The 24,881-nt window shown below is 41.6% G+C and overlaps 1 protein-coding gene across 6 annotated transcripts in view; it reads left to right on the top strand.

The window, feature by feature from the left end:
• Positions 1 to 8,661: 8,661 nt before the first annotated feature.
• apbb2b (amyloid beta (A4) precursor protein-binding, family B, member 2b) overlaps positions 8,662 to 24,881 on the top strand; it is a 50,520-nt gene continuing 34,300 nt past the window's right edge. For 2 of the 6 annotated variants that reach the window (XM_083935390.1, XM_083935395.1), the window contains exon 1: positions 8,662 to 8,701. The gene's annotated coding sequence lies outside the window, so the exon portion shown is untranslated. The other 4 variants (XM_083935394.1, XM_083935391.1, XM_083935392.1 and 1 more) reach the window with 3 other exon arrangements.

The following is a 24,881-nucleotide window of genomic DNA, read 5'->3' on the forward strand; positions in this document are numbered from 1 at the left end:
CTGCATGTTTAGAAACATCAAAACTATTCACTGACTTGAAATCAGTGGTTTTATTGTTCGTCACAGATAAATTAAGGTGCAGTGATGGATCTGAAGACTGTGAAAGGGAAAACGTGTGACAGCTGTTGACAGACAGTGAATGTTCATTTGTTTTATGGCTGTGGCAAGAGCTTAACTGTCCCAAACAGGAGGAAAAGGTTGTTTGACTGCATAGCTGAGACAAAGTCAAGTTGTCCAATCTTTTCAGCTGCACTGTGGAACGCTCATTCAAACATTTGTCCTTCAGAGCCTCTATCAGCAAGTCTAAACCTCCTGCTGCAGACACTAAACGGCTGCTGCTTTCACTGTTATCTGCAGAGAGCAGAATCAGACTTGGTAATTCCACAGCATTCTTGGTTTTTATGTCTTTACTATGGTTTTTGACTTCCTCTCTACAGCTACCCCTCTGGCTAGTGCTCTTGGGCTCCATAAACAAGTCATCAAAAGGTTCATCATGGTGATGCAGGTCTGGTTCTTGCTCACCACGGCTCGACTGCAGCTTCTTTTCAGAATGAAGTCCAATAGGTGGTGCAGAACACGGTGGGGAGCCCGACTGCCCTGGTGAATTCACATTGTCTTGGGATGTGCTCAAGGCACCTATACAACTTAATGACATGGATGGAGGGTAGTAAGATTGATTATTGGTAGATAATGGTTTAAGGCGTGGCTGTTTGCTGAAGGATCCTGCTGAGGGTGTAGAGCAAAAGATGGGTTTCCTGTGGCACGGTCCGAGGCTGTGATCTTTTGACTCATTCAGGGATGTCTCTCGGAAGGGGTTGATGGCAAAGCTGGAGGTCCCTGCAGCATTTATCGAGCTCTCGGCACTCGATACCACAAATACGGGTGGAGCCCTCCTCTTCCTAGAAGGCCGAAGAATCTTGCTTGAACAAAAGGCTCCAGAAGAAAAGTCATCTGAAGAGTTGAGTGCCTTGAATGTTGCTTTTGGGAGTTTGGATTTGGTGGCAGCAGGACATTTGCGGCGGGTTACAAAGCGGCCCGCAGAAGGAAGATTACAACTGAGAAAAAGAAGAGGAAAAGAAAGGTAATGGTTATAGCTATAACTGAGGACATTTAATTAAGAGTGAAAACGGTTATGCAAGAAATCAATGCGGGAGACTGTGATGTTAGATTAATACGTTCAAAGGCTAAACAGTGGGTTTATAATACTAAAAGACAAGACAGGCTTTTACAACTCTGGTAGCAACAGTTTTAACGTAAATAACGTTCATGTTCCAAAGCAATCCAACAGAAATGTGCATTTCCATGTATAGATTGGTCAATGCAGCACGCCTGATGATGTTACAGTGAAGCAAAAGTTGGGCAAAGTTAAACTTTCTTGCCTGACAACCCTGTGTTTTTTGTAGCTAACCTCCTCCTGTCTTTCCCCCCACCCCCCACCACCACAAAACTCTCTGAAAAATGACTGAAATTTCCCAGCTTGGGATCAATAAAGAATTTCTATTCTATTCTATGCAGACATTTGCGTTTTCATAATGTGTTTTGCTCATGCTTGTTTGTGCAGAGACCTGGTTGTCTTGCTCTGCTGAGCAGGCTGAGGACAGGGAGGAGAGGGTCTGATGGTCTCCTCATCACTGCTGGTGTCTGCCAGACATCTAGCAGCTACTCTCTTGGCAGGACGGGCTCTACCAGTAGTCTTCTTCGCTCTGATAATAAAGAACAGGTTAAAACAAACCAGGATACAGAGCATGAGCAAGTAGGTCAGGAAAAAACATTAAGACACTAAATGATACAATATATTTTGTCTCTGCTGTGTTGACTTATAACGAAATGCATAGTAATGGTTAGTGATAGAAGGATACATTTTTTTAAGGTGTATCATATCGGCCGATGCAGGCTTCTGCTTTGCCAATAATTTTTTCCCGGCACTATTTACAGACAGGCATACACAAGCAGCTCTGTGTTGCTGGAGACGCCTTTTTTAAGTTCAATAAATGTTCCCTTTTTTTTCTAAATTGAAACTCGTAACATTTGTTATCATCATTGCGTCATTTTTATGAAATAAATTGAGGGAGCAAAGTAATACCGGCTTCAAAAATCGGCTAAGGCTGCTGAAAAGAAAATTGGTATCGGCATCAGCCCTAAAAAAAAAAATTGCACATATCGGTCGATCGCTAGTAATGATATAACAAATGATCAGCTAAAATGGCTAACTGAATGTGTATTCACAGACCTGGTTGCCTTGCTCTGCTGAATGGACTGAGGACAGGAAGGAAAGGGGATATTCTCCTCATCACTGCTCTTCTCAGCCAGACACAACATGGCCTTTTTCTTGGCAGGACGCACTGATCTATGACGAGCAACACTAGTCCTCCTCTTTCTGCAACAAGAAAACAGATAAACATGTTAAAGGTAGGAAAGATACGATATCAAACATGAGAGAAAGTAGGTCAGGATAAGCTTTAAATCGACATAGAATGGTTGTCTTGTGTATTTCATCAACTTATTTTTGAAAAATGAAATATACTAGTCCACAGAGTGACATGGTTTGTTGTGTATTTCTCTGTGTCTAGCAAACTGTGTACATAATGCACCACCCTTCAATGCAGATCATGCCAAGGTTCCTCGACGAAGAGCCAGATTCGAGGCGGATTTTTGAGGCAGATACAGATATTTAAACTTTAGATAATGATATATTGGCCAATATTCTCCTATTTCTTTTTTTTTTTTTACATAATCATCACTTAACATGAACACATTTTTTGATAAAGGAGCCTTTAAATTGGGTTAGTAAAGGACTGAGCTGGAGATTTTACAGTTGAGAAACTTCAGTGCTCTGTGGTGGGCAAACACAGCCACAGATCTAAGGCATGCTGAATCAGTGTCTTAGTTTAAATCACTTCTTAAAAGACTTTTATAGACCTGCTATTAGGTGGTGTCGTCTTTTAATGTGTTTATTGTATTGTCTCTTCACTGTCTTTTACCGTATAATCTGTTAATTATATACTTTTTTATTATTTTTTTGTTGTTTTTACTGTTAAAAAAGTGTCCTCTTGTTTATCTCGCCCTGTTGATTATAAATGCGCTTTTGCCTTTGCTCTTGCTGTCAACGCACTTTGTAAACTTACATTTTTAAAGATGCTGTATAAATAAAGTTATTTTTATTATTATAGCTGCATTGTTTCTACTCTGTTGCGTTGATTATCAGCTGACATACAGCATGTGCTGTTTCAGCTGATACATGTACCGTTATCGACATATCTGGGATAAGCAAAATATCAGGTCAGGCTAAAACTTAACTTGAAGAAAGCCATTAAAAAAAAAAACACAGAGTATTTAGCCATGTAGCCCTTAAGTGACTCCTGTTTCCTTCACTTGAACGTACCTGATCTTGGCAGGATTAGCGGGCTCAAACACGGGCATGTCCCCGTCTGTCGAGAGGGTGCTGTCGAAGGCCTGCTTGCGGTTATCAGGTGAGATCCAGGCGGACAGCTTTCGCCTCTCCTTACCGTATGTATTCATAAATACCGGCTTACTCCGGTCCCTCATGTTTGAAATTACAGCTCTAACTATGCTAATAATGAGCCAGCTTTGCTATATCTGCGGACAAAAGGCGTGTTCAAAGGCATTTAACGGCACTAACCGCGACGAGACCAACGTTAACATCCGTCAGATAGCTCGCGCTTTTGCTAACTGAACGCACTTACAACGTATCAGCGGTGATCGACGAGACTCGTTCAAACGTAGTTTAACTGTCTTACGCACTTCCATGATTGATAGCGTTATCTGTAATCATTATTTGATTATTATTATTATTTCCCCAGGAAAAATCCCACTCCGTTTGCCGCGGGACCCGCTTCCTTTTCAAACTTCTGCTGGTCACCGATGATTGGTCAGCGACCAGAATGCATTCTTGTCAACTGCCGTGGACGTGGTCCGCACAGCGCCATCTGGCGGATAGGAGTATTTACAACTATACAATTCCACAAGACAATTTAGAGGGCGTACTCACACTGTCCTTCCAGACCGCGACCCGGGCTTTAGGGTACTTGTCCCCCCTCCCTCTCCCCCCCGCGCCCCAGCCCCGTTTGTACTCACACTGCCAGGGCCGGCCAATGCTTCTTGCTGTCCATACGCCATCACGCCGTAACACGTCACACGCATTGATCGCGTGTGTGTGGCTTTGTTTACAAATCTTTCCACAGACCTCGGAGTTTTTGTGCGTCTTGTCGACTGTTTTTGAATATTTTCATCCGACCAAATCTGCAGTAAACACTCCACCTCCGCATCACACCAACGGGAACCTTTCACCGCCATTGTTGTTGTTGTTATATGTCCGTGCATGGTCCGTCCTTCTATTTACATGTCTGAACAGGCGGACATAACGCTACTGCCGTAGGGCTCGTGCTCATGCTCGTACACGTGCGCACGCTCATGCTCGTACATGTGCAAACGGCTCTGCTAAAGCCCACCTCTTTCAAGCGGGCCCGCTGGCCGCAGTTATGCGCGGAACGGTTGCACTCACACTGCTTGAAGGTACTAGGCTTTAGCTGAAAAAACGGTTTTGGCCCCGACCAGAAGGACAGTGTGAGTGCGCCATAAATGTGGGCTTAACTTTTTACCTGCTCCGATACTTGGTGTACAGCCGGTAAGGTCAAAAGTAGTAATAGCAGAAGTTGACTAGTAGTAGTAGTAAAAAAGGCTGTAGTAGTACATGATAGACCAGAGGTGTCCAATTCTGCTCCTGGAGAGCTATTGTCCTGCATGTTTTAGGTTTCTCTCTGCTCCAACACACCTGATTCTAATGCGCTGCTCATTATCACATATATATATTTTTTTTCTTTTTTATATATATACATATATACATACATGCATATACTAGTTTGTGTGTGTGTGTGTGTGTGTGTGTGTGTGTGTGTGTGTGTGTGTGTGTGTGTGTGTGTGTGTGTGTGTGTGTGTGTGTGTGTGTGTGTGTGTGTGTGTGTGGTGGGGGGGGGGGGGGGTGTTTGAAGAGAATATTAAAAAAGCTGAAAATGTACAAAATTATGAAAAGGCTGAGTATTTGAAAAGAATATTCACAAGCTGAATATATGCAAAAATATGAAAAAGCTGAATATTTGAAAATAATATTAAAAAGCTGAATATGTGCAAAAATATAAAAAAGCTTACAATTTGAAAAGAATATTAAAAGGCTGAAATTGTGCAGGTCAGCTCTGTGAGTGCCAATCAGAGGCTAGCTTTGTGAGAACACTGAATGCTCAACTGCACATCGGCAGTGCCTTGGAGGTGAACTGGCATTTGTCCAGCCACCAGTCCACACTCCATTCTTGGTTCATACAGGGTCCCAGCCAAATTGTGTGAATACTGCCCTGATGCTAAAACAGTATACAAAAGCTTAATATTTAAAAAGAATATTTCACAAACTGAATTTGTACAAAAGTATAAAAAAGCTGAATGCTCAAAGGCACATCTGCACTTCTCAGGAGGGGACATGGCACCACACAGGGTATTAGTCCTACTAGTGGTATCAAAAGTAGTAGCAGTAGTAGTTCAATAACTAAAATGTTCATTTGGATCAAGGCAAAGAATTAATGTTGAGTCAAGTGCAGTATTGTTTACATCAACATAAAATAATCAGGTCATAAGAAGTTACTCGGTCTAGATTCTGTGAAGTCAAATATTTTAGATGTGATATCTGGACATGGTTTTTTTTTTTTAAGTTTGAGCAATGTTATACTTTTTTCAGTGTGGCCAATAAAGGTGATTCTTATTTTCTGACATACTTGGCAGTATGGCCATAGAGGTGTAACAGACAATGCAGTAAATAAGTCTAACCACCAGGTGTCACCATTTTATTAGACTGTACTGCATTAAACCTTACAAGAGATTCTGTCAGTGCAGCTTAGATAAGTGATGGACAAGTAGAAATGTCTTGGAGAAAAGTCCAGAGGTCACCAAGGTCCCTTCATCCTAAGGACAACAAATGAAATTCCATGACGTATTTCATTTCATGTTTTGAAAAAGAAAATGTAATCTCATGTGTTTTTTAGGCACACTGTGTTTTCTTAATGCCCTATACCTTGCACTTACACCCAACTAGATCTCTTTGCCTGCAGTCCAAACTGCACTCTGCCCAATCAGAATTTTGAAAAAAATAACCTTTGTGGCTTTTCACCTTTGGACAGAGTTTCTGACGACTCGGCTGTTGTTGGGTGTATAAGTGTGGGACAGGAGGAGGAGTACAGGGCACTGGTAGACAACTTTGTGAAGTGGACTGGGCAGAATCACCTGCGGCTGAACATCAGCAAGACCAGAGAGATGGTGATAGATTTCAGGAAGAAGAGGATGACGGCTTTCCAACCTCTGTGCTTTCTGGGAAAGGATGTGGAGGCGGTGGAGGATTTCAAGTACCTGGGTGTAACCATCAACCACAGACTGGACTGGAGATCTAACACTGAAGCTGTTTACAAGAAGGGGATGAGCAGACTTTACTTCCTGAGGAAGCTGAGATCCTTCAACGTGTGCAGCAAGATGTTGGAGATCTTTTATCAGTCTGTGGTGGCCAGTGTACAGACAGCAGAGCACCTTCTCCAGAAGGCTGCTTCAGCTTCGCTGTCGTAGCAACAGATACAGGAAATCTTTCCTGCCACAATCCATCACTGTATATAATAACTCTCTCACCTTTGCCTGACTGAGAACTCTGCTCTCTCTACTGTTTTGTTGTATATATTATTATTGTTATTGTTTATAGCACACTGTGCACTGTATATATACACTATGTATATATTGGATTCTATTTATGCTATGTACAAAGTGTTTATTTGCTGACCCACTACTGCTAGTTTGCAGATGACACCGCAGTGATAGGATGCATCACTGGTGGGGATGAAGGGGCCTACAGGAAGCATGTGGCCAGTCTGGTGTTATGGTGTGAGGCCAACAACCTCACCCTCAACACGGACGAGACCAAGGAGATGATCGTGGACAGGAAGGAAGTAGAGAGGGTGATTAGCTTTAAATACCTGGGCATCCACATCAGTGAGGACCTCACATGGACACTTAACACCACACAGCTGGTTAGGGGGGCCAGACAGCGGCTGTATTTTCTGAGGACGATCAGGGAGTTAGGCATGTCACCTAGGATCTGCATTGTGTAGAGCATCCTGACCAGCTGCATCACCTTGTGGTAAGGCAACACTACTGTTGTGGACGGCAAACACCTGCAGAGAGTGGTGAAGACTGCGGGGAAGATCACCAGGACCCCACTGCCCTCCCTACAGAGCATCTACAACGGCGGGTATCCTCAAAGAGCATGCTCACTCCCAGCAGGAACTGTTCACACTTCTGCCCTCTGGCCTGACGTACAGAAGTGTCAAATACAGGACCACCAGACCAGACTAAAGAACTCTTTCTTTCCCACTGCCATCAGACTCCTAAACAGCTGATAGAGTATAAATCATTCTATAACTGCACAGTTTGCACATGCACAATGTGTTTCTCTGTTTCCGTTTACATTTGCACTGTTTATTTAATTGTTAAATAAGCTACATTTTTAGTATTTGCTTTGTTTTTGTATTTTGTATATTATTTTTGTATATTTTCCTTTCTTATATATATTTTTTTTTTAATTGTTTGGCATTTTGAATTTCATTGCATAGAAACTTGTTTCTTTACTTTGCACATAGCAATAAACACTTCAAATCCTGAATTGAATCTGGAATGACAGCTTTGTATTGTTAAGTTTGGCTTTCAGGGGGCTCAGGACATTGGGGAAATCAAATATGAATGTTTCTATATTATTCATAAATGTATTACCAATACTGAAACCCTTTATATTATTAGTATTATTATTTAGTAGAACAGTGGGTCATAACAATAATTACAAACTGATGATAATGTGTATCTGTGTGCTGTTGTTTCGATGATTTGGAAGACTTGAAATGTGCCATCTTACCATGATGACTTTTCCAATAATGTGGCTATTGACTGAACCATATTTTGTAAAAAAGAATAATAATAATAATAATACATACATTACATCATCTTATGCTAATGAGGAATGCACATTTACTACTTACCCTCCTGTGTAATAGCACACAAAGGCCTACTGCGTTTCTACATGTCTACTACTGTAACTTTGTTGTATTCTGATATCTTGTATTTATAGAATTAATATTTCTATTAATTTATTCTTATTGTGCTTAAATACAACTGTATTAAGGCCTACACGTATAGGCTAAGTATATATATTTATAATATGCACTGTCACTGAGTCACTTGATCTGGAATACAGCTTGTGCATGTGCACATAATATCATCATCATCAAAGGCATCAAAGATTAAGAATTGTTTATTTTCTTGCAAAAAAACTCCCAAAGGACAGAAAACATTCAAGTTTACAAATGCTCTTCACTATTAATGCCCTTTCTCCGACTAGCTAACCTATATTAAATTAGAAGATAGTTTTTAGCACCACTAGGATCGATAGACGGCTACGATTAGGCAGTAAAATATATAAAGGAGTTAAAAAAAAAAAAAAGAAGAAAGCACGGAGGAGCGTTTGCTTCCGGAGCAGCGTCCCCCTGTCGGAAAACAGCGGCATCTGGGAGGGGAGGAGAAAAGGAACAAGCCGAGAGAATACGGGAGGGGAGGAGAAAAACAGACAGGAGCGCAGCAAGGAGGACGTGAACGCACTGGGGAGGAGGTGAGTGTGTGTATGACGAGAATTTCCGCTTGGAGACTGGGGAGTAGTGGCCGTTCCAGTTTTACCTTAACCGTAAATTTTGGTTGGAAACGTAAGTTAACTTTCCATATTCTTCTAGGCGACGCATTGCTCTGGCATCTAAAGGGGCCCGCTGTGTTGCAAACAAGCGAGATGGTGGTGGTGGTGGTGGTGGGGAGATCGGGAGGCTGCGGCGACAGATGGGAGCATTTATGGGATCCAGCGTGTGTGTTTCTGTGAGTTTACTGTTTACTGAGATAATGTCATGGCCGTGACGACCGTTGACTGAGTTATCTCGTAGTGACGTTGGATGGAACGGTTGCTATGAGAACATACGTTATGGGAACGTTGTCAAGAGCAGCCAGTCGTTGACCACTGCTAACTGCTTGGTTAGCTAACTGCAGCGTTGGGACCATAGGTTGGGACTTTAATTTGCAGGACGACACAAGAGAGCTGTAGACAGAGGCGAGTCTAGAGACTGTTGGGACCCGAGGCAGAAATTCACAGGGGGCCCCCCTCAAACCAGCGTCCATCACTATTATGTTATAAATAATAAATGTAAACATTCTTTTATTTAAAAAATAAACGTTTGAGTTATGTTAAAAGTTATTTTCAAAATATAAATCTAAAAATAATAAACAAAAAAAACCACTTAATTCTAACATCAATATGAAGAACAATCAAAACCAGAACAAAAAACAACTTGGGTGGAGTCAGGTGTGGCCCCCTTAGTTAAGTCAGGTCTCCTACAGTAAACTGAATACTAGTCGGCCGTTTAACAGAAGTTAACCAACCACCAGAGACAAATGCTAGGCTCACTTTGGTACTTCTTAATATGCTGCTAAGCTGTTAATGCATATCATGTCTACATTTCTAAAAAAGGCAATCTGAGATTGACCTTCCGACTCCATCATCACCATCCCTTTTCATCATTAGGGGATAACAAGTTAGATGTTAAATAGTTAAATTGGTTGTTTTGTCTGACTACAGACCAAAACCCAATGATACTGCAATTTCAGTTATAAAATAGTGAAAATAATAATCAAATTACTTAAAATAAATCAAAACTAGAATGAACAATTGTTTAGCTGCTTTGCTTCATCTGTAACTCAAACAATGACTTAACATAATTGTTTTCCATTAATCCTCTGTCAGTTGACTGGCCGGTTAACTAATCGTTTCAACACCAGAGGCCTGACAGGTCAGTCGATCCTATCCCTTGGTTCCCATTCAGAGATGCTCCAGCTCCTGGCTCATGGCTGTTCCCTGTGTCTTGTCCCACTGTAGGTCTCCGCTGAGCAGCAATTTAAGTAATAAAGGAGTTAACTGTGACGCAAACAAGCATAAAGGAGGGTATTCTCTTGTTTTACATGGAATAGTCTGGAGCTATAGGCCATGCAGGTCCCCCGGGGGCGAGGCTGGGACTTGTGTTGGTGCATGGTGCTGGCTGGATGCGACTAATTGTTTCCAGCCTTGCTCTGGTAGTTTCTGCCAGGCCCTTGAGATAATACGCCTGTTTGTTTTATAAAAACATTGAGCCACTTAATGGCTTGTTTATTTCGTATGATTTAAGGAATCTAGAGGATGATGTGAATAGCTTTCCTGTTTTAGTTTATTGGAGGCAGGAAGGGCAGATCGTGCAGATATGTCCTTCTGAATGGAAAGGAAGAATTGTTATTGACTTTTTATTTCAAAACCTTTTAGTTGAGGTTAGCGCTGATTTTAACTTTCACAAGGACTGGATATGTTGCTGTGTAGTACGAGTATGAGAAGAACTTGTAAAACCAATAATGTGGTATACTACGTGTGTTTCTGCGGAAGGAGAAGGAACACTTGCAGTTGTTGACAATAACATGAATTAGCAAAGGACCTGTCTGTTGTTTTTGGAGTGCACCACTGCGGTTTCTCTCTCTCCCTATCTCCCTGCCTTTCCCTCCTGGTGACACCGGCTCTTAAGTGGTGTGTTCATAAAGAATACTTGTCAAAGAGCATAATACACACAGTTTTTTTTAAATCTGGGAGATAGAGGGGGTGACATGCAGCAAAGGGATGCAGGTTGGATACGAACCCAGGTCGCTGCCAACGACTCATGGGATGCTCTACCAATTGAGCTACAGGCCGCCCCTGTGTACACATACTTCAATGGTAAACAGCCAGTACTTGCTATTTTAGGCAGCAGTTGTGGTGATTTTTATAAGTTACACTGCGGCATTGGTTTGCTAAAAAGTATTAGTGTGAACCACAAGAATGAATGCGTCACTGACTGTCACTGAACCACTAGAGTTGAAATGGTCCACTGTCATCCTCTCTCTCTCTCCATCACTGCCTGCCTCTTTTCCTTTCTATCCTCCACGCTCTTCTCTCTCTCTCTCTCTCTCTCTCTCTCTCTCTCTCTCTCTCTCTCTCTCTCTCTCTCTCTCTCTCTCTCTCTCTCTCTCTCTCTCTCTCTCTCTCTCTCTCTCTCTCTCTCTCTCTCTCTCTCTCTCTCTCTCTCTCTCTCTCTCTCTCTCTCTCTCTCTCTCTCTCTCTCTCTCTCTCTCTCTCTCTCTCTCTCTCTCTCTGTGTGTGCGCGTGCGTAACAGTTCAGGCTCCTGAACTGTTAAGGTTTATTCTGCTCGTTTTTTTTCACATCATTACTCTTTCCATCTTTATTTACCCTCCCTCCCTCTGTAGCATTTCTATACAGGAGTTGCTGAGTATGGAAAAAGTGACTTGGACATTTATGGGCTTTGGTGTTGGTGAAAGTGCCTCAGTTTCAAGATGGCCACTCTTCTGCTCAGGTAGCTTCTGTCACAGAGGCAAAATAAAGGAGGCATACATAATTTTACCTATATTGCCACGGACATAATAACAATAAAGTAATGTAAGCTTTCACCCTTTGAAGCTGTGAGCACCCCAAAATACCCCAGAATATCTCATATAGTCCCGTAGGCCTCTGTAGATTGTGTGTGCGTGTGTGTGTGTAATGGGACTTTCTTGCCTTGCAGCACCAACCTGTGTGTGGTCGAGGTCACGCACAACAGCTGACGAGAAAGTATGGTGAGAGTGTGCGTGTGCGTGTGTTTGTGTGTGTGTGTGTGTGTGTGTGCAATCAGATAAAGAGTATGGAGATCAGTATCACCACCCTGCTTCCCCTGTGAAACAATACCACTGGTCCGCTCTTGACCGAAGAGTTTGCATGTATGTGTAGGCATGTGCACATTTGTGTGTGTAGATTCTGACCAGATTGCACAGGTGAATGATGAATTAAGAACAGCAGTAGATTTGTACCAGGCTGTCAAGTTGGCACCAAACGTTTATGTGTATTAATGTGTAGTGTATGTGTTTGTTGCCAATCTTTTTCTCTATCTCACCCACTTCATTTTCTCTTTCAGCCCCCTATCGATGCCTCTCAATAGGGTTATTGTGCCCACTGTCAGGCAGGCTGCAGAGTGTGTGTACGTGTGTGTGCGTTCGTGCGTGCATATCTATGCATTGTTGTTGCAGGGAGCAGACAGCCGTGAGGTGTGTTTGAACAGAGAAGGAGCACAGAGGCCCTGTTCATCCTGTATTAGGGTGTGGAACTGAATGATAGTCGCTCTGTCTCTCTCACTTTCTCGCCCTTTTTTGACAGTTTTTTCCACCCACATGCTCAAATGTTCGTTTTACTCGGTTTTACATTATTTTCTTTCTTTGCACGCACACGCGTATGTGTGTTCTGTGTAATATGTCAGTTCCTGGCAGCCCTCACGGATCTGCTGTCTTCTCGCTGTCAAGTCTGCCTTGTGATTGGATCGTCAGTATGCATGTTATTCTGCTTACAAATTACAAGTGGAGCAGGCGAGGACAGACATGTTTTTTTCACTTTAAAAAGGAACTACACACACACACACACACACACACACACACACACACACACACACACACACACACACACACACACACACTTTCCCACTCTTTTGTTTATATGTTTCTGTTTCTGATGTTGTCTTTTCCACATTGCTGCACATTCACACGTATACCCCCATCACTCCCCATCACTCCCCATTCGACTGCTTAAGGGTTTTTTGCCTCTCTCTCCGACCGTCCTCTCTCACTCTCTCTGACTTTCAAACACACCGTCACATATTATGAGAGCCCGAATGTGATGAAAGAGGCTGTAATGGCCCGAGCCCCAGGTGCCTCTCTAAATTGGCCATCTAACGTGAGTTAAAGAATTTCTCCTGCGCTGTCTCAAAACAAGGATTGCTACATTCATCAGGAACACTTGGAGATATTTTACCCATTTTAATTCAGGCCTATGTCAGAGGTGTTTGGCCTGTCTCCATAGCAGAAGTTCCAAAAGGATCGGAGCATCAGAGATATGCCAAAACACCTCATTTTGCATCCTCACTCCCTGTCGAAATCAGCCCAATGTCGCAAACCGAGCAATTAGGAAGCATGCTGTATACTGCTATTCAAAACACCTCACATGTAATTACCATTATGCTGTCAAGGATTACTGACTGGTCAATTTAATAATTTTGCATATATCACTTATGATGGACAGTAATCACTAAGAGAACATATGAGACTGGGTTTGTAATAGGGCTGGACCCGAATATATGAATATTCAGATATTCGTTCGTTGGGTAGGTATTCGGTTTTCAATTTTGGTCTTCAGATATTCGTTTTGTTTTTGTAGTATTTACACATTCCTTAAAAAATAATGCATTTAATTAAACTGAAAAACACATGTTGCAGCACAGTGTTTGAATTACAGCTCAGTATAAAAGTCTACTTTGTTTTTCAGTCATTTACGGTGGCTCTTATTTTCTCTTTTCCTCTCCTCACACTCTGTTGTTGTGCGCTCAATGGAGAGCAGCTGCAGGACAGTCGCTAACTCTTTATTTTGCTACCAACATTAGCGGCTATCTTTCAACAATGTAGGCTCAAATAAAGGCAGTGAGGTGAGTAAGACTGTCCTCCGTAGGCCATCTCATCTCATATCATCTTCAACCCGCGACCCGACTTCGTAGGCCAGAGCCTGTGAATTGAAAGTCATTCCTGGGAGATGAATGCACAGGATGACAGGTGTTAGGAATGTTGAATCATGAGTGTGTGGGTTCCTGGGTTTCTTGCGTTTACATCACATCCTGTGGTGGGAGTAATTATAAGTTAACATCTGTGTAAGGATGCGATGCTGTGATTCATACACTTCCAATTACATAAAAAGTTTTATTAGTTTTCTAGACTAGAGTTAAAATTAATCAGTGTAACTCTGATAAACCACACAGTGCTGGAATTCGCCTCTTGGCTTTGCACTAACTTGGCAACATAATTTGTGAGGCAATCTTGGCCCTGTGTGTGTTTGCTCCAAACATTGGCGATGCAGTGCTGGTCCATCAGCCGTGGTCAGCTAGCTGTATCATCCCTGTCCAAAACCAAGGCCCTGTCAGAGATGAATGCTCTGCTAATGCTGGGAAACAACAAAGATATCTTCCATTGGTTGGAGGGGAGAGAGACCGAGGGTGAAAGAGATGGCAATTGTGTGAAGGGAAGAGACGACAAGCGCAAGAGAGGGGATGATTTAAAGTATTGGAGAGGGAGCGATCATTGCAGTGGTGTCTGTGGTTCCTTTGGCAGAGACGGGACATTCCTTTTCTGATGAGTCACTCACTCTCTGTGATACGTTTTTTTTCCCTCACATCTCTTCTTACGCTAACCTTTCCCCCTCCCCTCTCATTTTCAGAGCGTCTTTTCTTCTGACTGTTTTTCTCTCTTTGACGTAGTCATTTGGCTAATAAGTCAAAACTTCCAGCCAATCAGATCAGACTAGGCTGCAATATCAATGCAGTCTTGTGACATTATCATGGAACAGCTTGCCACAGGCTTTCTAATGAAATGTCAGATAACGAGGCCATGTTACACACACACACACACACACACACACACACACACACACACACACACACACACACACACACACACACACACACTCACACTCACACTCACACTCACACTCACTCTGAGTAAGAGCTGTGTCGTTTGTGTCTAGACTTCCCTGTCCTCTCGGATGTCCTGTCACATCTCAGCTATATATAGGATCTACAGTCTCTTCACTGCTTCTACCCTCGCCTTGGATCTGGCAGGCTTTTTTGTTTTTGCGCTTGCCTGACTGTGTGTTTTCAATGAGAGAGGGAGAGGGGTTTTTAATAAAAATGGATGGCCTCCATCACCAGTGAAAAAGACAAAGGACAGAGCTTAATGCTACAAGAATCACAACAAATCGTGTTGAGAACTATCTTTGCAGTTTAATTGTAAAATTAGAACCCTAAACAAAACCCTACAAAAATGTGGATAACAAGTGAGATATTTGGGTATAGACCGTTTTCGAAGTTTCAAACTTTCTAAATGTGTCCAAGTTTATTTCCTGTTCCAGTGTATGTGAATGACATCAGCTGACAGGAAGTTAACAAGAACCAAGGCTGTCTAGCAATGGAATTCCATTAAAAAGGTCTATACAGCGCATCAGGAGGATGTGTGTGCATTTGTGTTTATGTGTGAGCGATTTGCAATTTGAAAGAACAGATTGTCAAATTGCAAGAGTCACTATATTAATTACAACTTATATTATTGACATTATATTACTAACAATGCCTTATCAAGCTGTAAGAGGATAAAGGTTTGTTTGGAAACCATCAAATTTATTGTAGCCAATTAGTGGTTCTTCAGTGAGTTGGTGAAATTACAAAATACAATTCTTGGCAATTGTCAGGTTAATGTGCTCCCTGACTGTCTGCTAACAGCGCCGTCAGCAGCAGGAGATGCTCCGTGGCATGCATAGGAATTGATTATTAAGCTGTGACTAAGATACGCACTTTTTATTTCTTCAGATGAAAATCTGATATTTTCACATCTTTGATGAACAATGGAATTAAACCATAAGTCTTGTATTAAAAACAGGAAATTTGTGTAGGTCGTTGTGTGGTGGTCACAATGCAAGGTACACTGAACTGTTCTCTAACTAGAGATGCACAGAGTTGATATTATCAGTCCTGATACTGATATCAATATCTGGGCTTTGAGTATTGACCATGCAGAGCACTGATCTGATACCAATATTTAATCAATAATCTTTATGCCTCACAGTGTGGAAGTTTCTGGGTTCATCCTTTTATGTGCAAGGCAACATCAGGCTTGACATAAACATTGCTTTCTTAACTTTGTTAAACAAAATTAAACAAATAAACCCACAATTTTACTGAACTGTTATTTATTATTAAGATAATAAACCATGCACCAACATCTTTGTAAACAATTCAAGTGTAAAACTTTTAAATGCAGCAACAAATTGGTCAAAACTTAAACATGAACATATATAATGTATGTGGTATAAAATACAATTGAATTGAATAGATCAGTCCCATTGTCACCAATACCCGATCCAGATATTTTAATCAGTATCAGCCCAATATCAGTTATGGTCCATCCCTAACTGTAACTGACTGGAGGCTGTGAATAATAACATTTCACATGATTGTAGATGCGGTGTATTAAAGAAAAACATCAGTAATAATATTGAGTCTTTCTAAAAACGAAAATGTATTTATAAGATGAGACAAAGTAGTGACCACAAGCACATGACAAATACGGATGTGGCTCTACCTATTGTTTTCTGACTCTACTGCTGGCGCAGCTTGTTGCCTTCAGCATCACGTTTAGGAAAGAGCTGCAGTCTCATTACGGCGAAGTCGCACTGGCTGCAGGACTGGCTCATGTGTGTCCCACAGAAGGAGCGGGCTTTAAGGGCTGAAGTGTGTTTTGCTCGGCTTGTTCGTGGTGTACTCTTTCTCCCCTCCCTCGACCTCCCCTCACCCACAGGAAAGAGGGACTGGGGGGGTGGGGGGGGGGTGCATTTATCTGGGAATGGGGGAGGGGTTACAGAACACTCGCTCCCAAGTTTCCCCAAATCCAGGAAATTGTCTCTTGGCTTCTGTTTCTGAAATGTTTCTTTTCCACGTCACAGGATTTCAAAGTCTGTGAATGCGTTTGTGGTGCGATTTCTGTCTGTTACAAAACCTTAACCTCTGTCAACCCCTTATTTTGCCTTAGCTGCAGTCAACACATCCAGGAAAACCAGTGTGTGACCAAACTGCTCTGCATTTAACTCCGAACGTCCCTGTGTCACAATCGGGGAAGTGTTAAGATTGTTGCGGGTAAATAAGTAACTTTGTATGTGTCACAGGTGACATATTTTTATGTAAATAATAATATGAATAGGCCACTCTTGCTCACTCTTGCCTTGTTTGTATTTCATTGCGGTTTAGTTTGCACAGCGTCAGCGAATGGAACGTGTACACGCATGCTCACAAATGGTCATCGCTCACCTTTATTCCCAAGATGTGTGTGTGTGTTTGTGTGTATCTGTGTGCTTTGTCTGCTCCTTTTGTTGACCAATTAGAGTTTTTTTTTTTTGCCCCCAGTCGCCCTGACCCACCCACCCAAAAATGAGACATGCCTGAGATTCTTTGGCACACCCTGAAAATTCCTCACTGCTTTCCTTTCTTTTGTGGTCATTTTGTCTCTCACTCTCCGCCCATGGAAACCACTCCAGCGAAAAAGTTATACCTTTAGCTTTATGTATACAGTACACTGAGACATTCGTAAATTCACACAGACAACCACCGTTTAGACTTTTTAAGTCTCTGAGTGTGCTTTAAACTACACAAGTGGAATTATAGTGGAACTATTTCTGTCTGTCCTTCACACTCAGTATACACTGCTTCTGCAAGGACGATGTATGGTCATGGGAGCGCGCTCAAACCACAGAGCCCTCTCAGCAAGCAACGGCTGAGTGTGTGCGCGTGTGTCTGTTTGTCTGTACACACGATTGTTTGTTTAGGCTGCAGTCTCAGTCAGAGTGTTACATTGTCTCTGTTATTTCCCGTTATTGACAATAAACGGACAAACACACACATGCATGCACACACACACACGCACACTGGGCCTGCTTGCTGTTCTACCCTTCCGCTGTTATTCTGGAACCAGATTCTGTAGATGGCCATTGTTTCCTCCCTGCTTCTTCCTTGTTTTCATGACACACACACACACACACACACACACACACACACACACACACACACACACACACATAAATTTGGAGAATAATATCCTCCACCAGCCGTCTATCAGCTTTGTGTAGGGCTGATTGATGTCCTTTTTTTCTGTAGCATCTTTGATTCATCATGAATTTGCTAGCAGCTGCAATAATACATAGCTCTTCATATAAGATTACTTAAGATAACCTCTAAGTATACCATATAAGAACCTCTGAATGCGTAAGAAAAAGCAGAAAAGAGAAATGGAAACGAGCAAATGGCCGAACAAAAATAGCTACAAAACTTTATCAACGATCATTTTTGTTAAATCATAAGTTCTTTGAATGAATAGAGGTACACAGAACCAGTTGATCAAAAGATAACAAAAAATATACATGTTTTCCAAAAAGTAAAAGCTACAGCTGATGAAACCTGCATTTGGGGATCTGAGTGAACAAATGGGCAATTAAAACAAGGAGTCTGCAATGCAGTCTGGTCCTAAGCCCTTTAGAGCTTTGTATGTAATCAAAAGGGCATAAATGATCAATTGTGATGAAAAGATAGAGCTAAATATGCTCTGCTTTTAGTTTGGTCAAGAGTCTGTTTTTAGCATCTCAAAAATGCATTAATATGGATTACATAATAAATTGTCGTGGTTAAGATGTGAAGAGCTATTCAGCCACGGTAATATATGTATTTGGTTAGCAGTGTTATAGCTTCTCAGCAGTGTAGTGGAAGTAGTCTGCAGCTAAATGAGGATCCGGCCGACTCTGCGGCCAATGAAAATAAAGCTACGGAAGATCTGGGAAGATTGCTTGCTATTTTACAGCTGGCTTACACGGTCACGTCCTGATCCAAGAGTTAGAAAAACAACCAGATGCATTTTCTATTCTACACTCCCTGCCTTGTTGACATGAATCCATCCATTTTGTTTTCGATGTCCCAGTCTCTAAATGCAACAGTTTTCCCTTCTTGTTAGTATTTTAGGTACCAGATGGGGTTTCTTGTGTGTAAAGAGGGAGACAAGAATAGGAGGGGGAAGAGTGGCTGTAAATCAGGGTTGTAGAGAGAAATGGGTAGTTTTATGAGAGTTTACAGACCTTCTTCACTTTTAATGAGAAAAGACAGCAATTCTCTTCTAGACAAAGGGAAGAGGGAGGGAGGAAGGGAGGGGGGTCTAAGAGGTAGAAGATCAATATAGTGGAGGCCAGGAGAGGAAGAGGAAGGGGAGAGGAAATGAGTAAGAATAAGGGATAAAGGAAAGAGGTAAAATTCTAGTGGGATTAACAGGAACTGGAATGGTGAGAAACCTTGAGAGGGAAGGGCAGGAAGGAGGGATGAGAGGCCTATCAAGTTATTGGCAGGCATCCACTTGGCATATGAATTTTAAAAGCATTCTGTCCCGGCCTCGCTCAGTGCAGAATCTGGTAAATGTTGGTGGTTACACAAAACATACACGTAAAAAAGAGAGAGGTGGAGTGTGTTGCAGCTGCTCCCTTCATTCTTGGTGGGGCCAGACCCCCCAACATACCTAACACCACACTAACAACACGCACATGCAACGGCACATACTCGGTGGGTTGGCCAGTGGGTCAGGAGTCAAAGGTCACTGTCATGCTGTGACACATCCTAGATCTTCTTACCCTCCCTCCCAATGTGTGTTTTTGTCTGTCTGCATGTGTGTTTTGCTCTAAAGGCAGGGACACACCAAGCCCACTTCAAACACCCAGTCGCGACGAAGACCGACTGTTGCATTGCCTCACATTCCCTGTGTCTCGTACAAAAAGCGGTACTCGAACACACCGCAAAGACTACATCCGGCGGCCATGTGGCTCATACGTTATGCACCTGCGTGAGAGGAAATGACCCTCAATACCAGCAGGCGGTGGTAGTCTGCATTTCTCATTCAAAAAAGTAAACATGAAGACTGACAGGACGGCTCAAAATGCTAGGTAGTCAGTTAGCACACAAACAACATGCCATGTTGAAAGAACAACTTATATTTACTGTGCACAAGTGAACAATAACACAATTATACCAACCGTCCTTGCTAGGGAGCTTGATGGCAAAAAAAAAAAAAAGATATTGTACCTGATATAACAAGTTTGTTTTCCAGCATCTTTACTTGACATTTGTGTACTTTCCTCACTTCTCTTCTTGTGCACTGACTAAACTGCCAATCAGAGTGATTCCTCTCACTTCCGGCTCAGATGCCGATTCGTCAACAGTGCAGGACACACCGCAAAAACTGGGGTGACGGGCGCTCACCCTCGGCCCAATTCTGTCCAACAGTAAGCCGTCAGCTTGGTGTGTCTTGCACATAGTGGAGCTGACTTTCTGTCTGTGTCTCAGTTTCTGCCTGTGCATTTAACTGTTTACAAGGGAGTCCATGTCACCCTCATATTTTTGTGAATGAGTGTTTGTCTCTTTTTTTTTCTCGGTGCCAATGTTGCCCTGCCCACAGAATGGCCCTGTAATTATGCCTAGACCCCTCATCCGCAGCAGGGGACTGCATGGAGCCCTTCATGGCTGCTAAGGCCCAAAACAGGCACTATACTACGAGCATTGCTAGTCATCCCTTCCAATTTGAGGTCATATCCAGATGTAGTTGGTATTGAAAGTTACAATTTTACTGCATACTGGCTGCTTAACTGTAGCTTCACGCAAGTGTCAGAACTATATATATTTTGCATTTTACATGTGTAGAAAAAGAAATGGTATGGCAATTAGTATTTGGACAGTGACACATTTGAGTTATTTTAGCTCTACTCCAGCACACTGGGCTTGAAATGAAACAATAACTATAGGGTTAAAGAGGGAACTTTACGCATCAAAGTGTGTTTACAGATCATGGGGAGTACCATGTGAAAAACGTATGAAGACTTTTGTGACTCTAGAGGGAGCTGAGTGAGGTCTAATGAGTTGCCCCGGTTGGGGTTGAAGACTACTAGTTTTAAAATGACAGAAATCTGGAGGAGTGGAATTAGAAAGACATGAGTTCACCAGACCTCTGTAGTCCACCCCTCATCTCTGCTTGATGCTTGTGGCTCCCGGCTGCATTAGCCATTACTAGGATAACACAGCCAAATCTCTTACCGAACTGTCGGCGGTCAAGTAGAATTAGGGGTAATGTGGGTGCCAAGTTGAATGATGTAGGCCCATTCTCAATCACTCAGAATAAATGCCAACAGGTGCTCTGCAGGTTTACAGCTAAATATATACATTTAAACAGTTGAAACATGCTCAGATAAATTGAGGTCAGGTGACTGAGGTGAACATCCTCTTTATTAGAGTTATCTGTGTGCTTGGTGCTGGGTGGTATGACCAAAAATGTGTATCACAGTGTTTTAAAAAAAAAAAATTCTAGCGGTTTCACTGTATATCATGGCATTTTTGCAACCTGTAATGCCAAGTCAGCAGCAACATATCATGGGGAATGATTCGTATGTTTTAAGTGTAGACACCCTTACACACACACACACACACACACACACACACACACGTTCCTAGGTATGCAGACTTGTTGCAGCAAGATTCATTGAGCATGCCTTGTAATTTTAATCCCAGAATGCAACATTTTTTTATTGCTATTTTGTGAATCACTTTATACATAATTCTTCTTCCCTTGCATCTGTTCTTGGCAGTTTTTTTACTTGAGTGCTGTGTCTTGTTTTTTTTTTTATACGTTTCTCTGTCAATTGTGCCGTTTCACAACATCGTGATTCCTAAAGATGGAGACTTCTGACACAATATCGCTCTTGTAGGCACTGCTCAAACCATTAGAGTAAATGCATTACAGTACACACAGCTGGTTGGAGGTAAAAATTATACAGCTGCTCTTCAGATGGTTTATCTTTTCTTTACCACTGTCTGTGTAACACCTAGTGTTACCAGACAAACCAGATGTTGTTGGTCTATTATGTCAGTAAAAAGCATTGGCTCAGTTTACTTTTTTGTGGCAGAAAAAAAAGAGTTCATCAGTATGTTGGATGCAGTCAAGTGATTCAGCATTCTTAAACGTGTGTGTGTGTGTGTGTGTGTGTGTGTGTGTGTGTGTGTGTGTGTGTGTGTGTGTGTGTGTGTGTGTGTGTGTGTGTGTGTGTGTGTGTGTGTGTGTGTGTGTGTGTGTGTGTGTGTGTGTGTGTGTGTGTGTGTGTGTGTGTGTGTGTGTGTGTGTGTGTGTGTGTGTGTGTGTGTGTGTGTGTGTGTGTGTGTGTGTGTGTGTGTGTGTGTGTGTGTGTGTGTGTGTGTGTGTGTGTGTGTGTGTGTGTGTGTGTGTGTGCAAACAAATACATCCTTTTTAATATACGGTCATTCGAGGAAAAGCCGCGGAAAGAGAATATAGACAAGAGGAAGCCTTGCCAGCAAAGTAGCAGTGGTTGCCTTCAGGTGCGGTAGGAAATGTTGAGATTATATATAATGATCTGACGGAAAACATTAGCCTGAATTGTGAAATACAAAGTCTACTTGTGCTACATTGGGGGTTAAAGAACACAACAGGACCTCACACAAACAAGTCATAAGTCACACTCCCACCGCCAGACAACCCTGTAGCGATTCGCCAGAGCTGCCGGAGCCTATTTGAATGCGGCATCGTGCTGGGAGCACTTTCCTACCGTGGCCCTGAGGGGCAAATGACAACGACAAATTCAAAATGACAACGACAAATTCAAAATGACAACGACAAATTCAAAATGACAACGACAAATTCAAAATGACAACAACAAATTTAAAATGACAACGACAAATTCAAAATGACAACGACAAATTCAAAATGACAACGACAAATTTAAAATGACAATGACAAATTCAAAATGACAACGACAAATTCAAAATGACAACGACAAATTCAAAATGACAATGACAAATTCAAAATGACAACGACAAATTCAAAATGACAATGACAAATTCAAAATGATAACGACAAATTCAAAATGACAACGACAAATTCAAAATGACAACGACAAATTGGAAATCACAACAACATTAACTCAAACCGGAAAGGGTAGGTCTCTCTGAGCAGAGGATGGGCCCCCCTGATTGGACAGACGGACTGTCTGTCGTATAACAAGAAGAGAGAGATGGAAAACCCGGAAAAGAGCCTATTTTCAAAGCATGAGTATTTCCGAAGATACTTTCGCTATTATTAAGGATTATTTTTGATGCAGGGCAGCCGTACGGCGTGACAGATGATATGTTGTCAACCAACCTAAACATCAGGATGAGTATATCGGACTATGTGGGAAGTACTTCAGCAAAAACACCAGCTGCGCGTTAAACGCAACCTTTGCTAACGGCAGATAGCCGAGTAGCTGCCCTGGTCCACGCAGCTCCGTGAAGACGGCACGTCTCATCTCATCTGGATGTGAACAGTTTTCTTCTGTACAACCCTGCTTCTCTCAGACGTGACTTTCATTATGTACCGCTACACTACGTGTATGGGGCTGTAACGAACAGCAGGAGAGTGAGGACAGAGAGAGAACTCATTTATTATTTTATGTTTTATATGAAATGTTGACTTATCTCTGAACTTGCAAATACGACTAAATAGATGAATAATAATATTAAAAAAGGGTATCCTATAAATAAAACAGTAAATTTAAGACCATTTTAAAACAATCTGGGTTATTTTCTGTACTATTTTTTTAAGTATGAGATCATCATTATCTATATCTACCTTTGAAATGTTTCTCTCATTAACTGTAGATATTGGGTCCATAAAACAATGCACTATTATTACGCAGCTAGGATGCAGGTTGTCTGCTCGGCCTGTGGCCGGCACATTAGAAAGCCGTTACCTTCACTAGGTCCATCATCAGGAGACAGTTTCCAGAAGGAGAAGGACTTTAGATTATGAAATGTCCCGTTAAGGTGACAGTCTACAAAAATACTTAGTGTCATACTGTATAAAAACATTTTATGCAGTTAAGATCAGTTACACCAGTAATGTTAGGTCTGCACACAGAAGTGAAACTATTTACCAACATCCCAAAATATACAAACTATTCATGTACTTTTATATTCAGGAACTACAGTTAAAACAATAAGAAACATTCTGCAATACAAATGTAAAATAAGTTTAACTGCACCAGCAAAACTTAAAACACAAGACTGGATCTTTTTGAAATATGAATGTGGATGTGCCAAATGGTCAAAAGAAAAAAAAAAAAAAGATGTATCCATTTAAAACTAGAAAGCACTCATTAGATTTGTACGATCCTAAATTAACTATTTTATTATTAGAAAATATTTTAATTGATCAAAATACATAGACAATCATGAGTTATATGGAACATTTTTTTCTCAACGTAGTAAATTATGCAAACGTGAATAGTGACAAAGGTAAAAGCAAACATCTTGCAATGTTTTCGTAAACATTTTTTTTTATTCATATGAATTTTAGACTTTGGTCTGACTTTTTCTTGACGAATAATAATCTTAAGCTTAAAACTTTCACACTGATGTCCTGTGTTAAACTGCAAATGTTGTGTGAGAGACAGGCTGTCCAGCTGTCCCCGGTGATGTTCTGGCAGGATGTGGAAAGGGCAGGCAGCACGGCTCTCTGGTACAGCGATCTTTGATGAGGTGATGATGTGATGTAGATCTCTCTGTGACTCTGTTAGGGTCGACGTGAAGGCTGAGGAAGCAAACACATGCTTTTAGATCACATTCAGGGATTCAGCTTCTCCTTGATAGGGTGATCAGACGTCACCATCACTGGTCCATCAACCTCTCAGCTGCCATCATGGTTTAAAAGCAGGACTGCCAAGAGAAGCCTGGAAAAAAATGTTGATATGTAAATATGTGTATTTCTATTTCTTCCCTTTTTAAATTGAACTATTGCCTATTTTTGGTATTTTTTATCTTATTTTGTATTATTTTCTGCTTGTTATATTCTGTTGCTGCTGTGACAAACGAATTTCCCCGTCTGCGGGATATTAAAGGTTTTCTGATTCTGATTAGGGGATCACTACCACTCTGATAAAACTGTTGTATTAAACACTGACAATAAATAAATAATGTAGTCAAATACAAGGGCCCTGCAATGAATTCAATATGCATGACGTTTATAATGTGTTTGTTCAAACTGTTAAAGAGATGCT

Source organism: Echiichthys vipera (genome assembly GCF_963691815.1).
Source record: "Echiichthys vipera genome assembly, chromosome: 2".
NCBI lineage: Eukaryota > Metazoa > Chordata > Actinopteri > Perciformes > Trachinidae > Echiichthys > Echiichthys vipera.